General features: G+C 42.5%; 1 pseudogene; it reads right to left on the bottom strand.

The window, feature by feature from the left end:
* Window positions 1-856: 856 nt before the first annotated feature.
* LOC147340958 (uncharacterized) lies at window positions 857-1,758 on the bottom strand (annotated as a pseudogene).
* Between the last annotated feature and the right edge of the window lie 256 nt (window positions 1,759-2,014).

Here is a 2,014-nt window from a genome sequence, read left to right on the forward strand (position 1 = left end):
TTTAATTTTTAAATTTGTAATTTCTTGCCCCATAAGCAGAACTGCTTCTTCTAAAGAATTGACCTTATTTTCTATTTTCTTATCTATAATTTCCTGCATAGTAAGAGCTACAGAGACATTTTTGGACAGCTGATTGACAAACGAGGCCATATGCACTTCTTTTGACAGGGCAATAGCAGAAACCGTAACTGATGCAATTGTGGCAATCAAGGCAGTTATTCCCATAACCAGAGCTGCAATGAATCGCTTAGGTTGAGAAATTAAGCCATTAAGTTCATATAAAACTTTCAATGTATAATCATCAAACCATTGTCCCTCTAATTTTACAGTAACCATCAAATATGGTGGTTACTTTACAATCATCACAGCCTTATAATAATATAATCATTCCCATCAACACAATTTGATATAAAACAATTCACACATATAACATTGTAAACAATTTCTCCTTCAGAAACTTCCAAATCACTCTGATTTCTGGCCAACAAAAAGGCATAGGGAGAATGCATGCAGGCCCATACAATATACATTTGTTCATTTAAAGGTCCATGTAAAATCACAGGTTCCATAGCAGCCAATGCTTTCCATAACTCAGGCTGCATGGGACCCGTTCCATCGAAGCTCACTAAAGGAGGAACCCATCCATTAGCATGCCACCTGGTAATTACTAAAGGCATAGGGAGAAATGAATTATTCCATGTGGACCTATAAAGTTCTACATAAATCAAGCCCTATCGTTGACTTGAAAGATAGGGGCACCCCCATTCGGTCATAAAACGTCTGGTGGCAGCAATGGGAATAGATAACTTTATGGCGTACATGCATTCTTTCCAATGAGGAAAGCCAGAAATTCTGCTTATGCTTTCCCAGGCCTGTAGTCCTTGTTCATCAGAGTCCGAAGTGGGGAATGCACAGCTCGGATAGTCCTTTAAATGAGGGGCTGCCTTTTTTAAGGCATCAAATAGTCTTTCTTGCACCCCCGGCATCAGCAGCTGTAAAGACCAAAAGTCTCTCTTGCCATTGCTTCTTGGAGAATCAGTAAGCATGCCTTTCAAGGAAGTGCTAACGCATCCATTCAAAACTGGAGCTGCTTCTTGTAAAGAGGAAGGTATGGCAAAGCAAATATGTGGATAAATGGACATGCCTGAAAAACTGAAGGGGGTGCTGACCACTGTTTTAATATTATTAGGATAGATGGAAGCCCCATCCAAAAGAAGAGTATCATTAAAACAAAAAACAAAAAACACGAATGGTCTCATTCATCCAATCAACAGGCTGGAAAGAAGGTGGATTAGGCAAATAGGCCCAATAAACTTTTTCTGTGCTGGAGGGCCTGGGCTGACAAGCCAACACAGCAAGCACAGCCACAAACATTACCATAGGGGTGGCCTCATATCTCTCCCTTTCTATTAATTCTTCAGCCCACTGAGCGAGATGTTTTAGCCAGCCCCAAGTTGGTACTGTGCTGGAGGTGGTTGTTTAAGTACGATGACAGAGACGAGATGGGGCAGAATACGGTTGAACTCAATCAGCATGTCTCTCCTGAAGCTCCAGGTGCCTGAAGTGATGTACTAGCGGTGAAGCCTGAGGTGAAGAGTCATTCGTCCTTTGGCTTTTCCTTGGCTCACTCAGGTCTGGACTCAATGAGCTTCTGGTCTCCCCATCTTTTTTCAGTCCTAGACTCCAGGACCCCAGGGATTTTAGTAACCTCAGGGGTCCAAACAGAAGAAGTGGAATCCTGTGGAAACACACAAGCATACCCTCTCCCACAAGTTAGCAGTATATCTGGCCCTTTCCATGCTCTAGTAAGGAGGTCCTTTCACTTAACCAGAGTAATGGTTAAGTTCCGCGTTAGGCAAGTTCCGCATTAGGCAAGTTCCGCTTTTAGGCAAGTTCCACGTTAAGCATTACTGACAGTACAAGGAAATAATCAGGTATATGTATACGTATATCCCCCTTACGCTTGGATCTCCCTTGCCCAACCTCAATCCCATCCATCTAGGTCACCACAGAG

Source organism: Bos grunniens, chromosome X, assembly GCF_055505025.1.
Source record: "Bos grunniens cultivar Pamir isolate PY7600 chromosome X, Bosgru_T2T1.0, whole genome shotgun sequence".
Taxonomy (NCBI): Eukaryota; Metazoa; Chordata; class Mammalia; order Artiodactyla; family Bovidae; genus Bos; species Bos grunniens.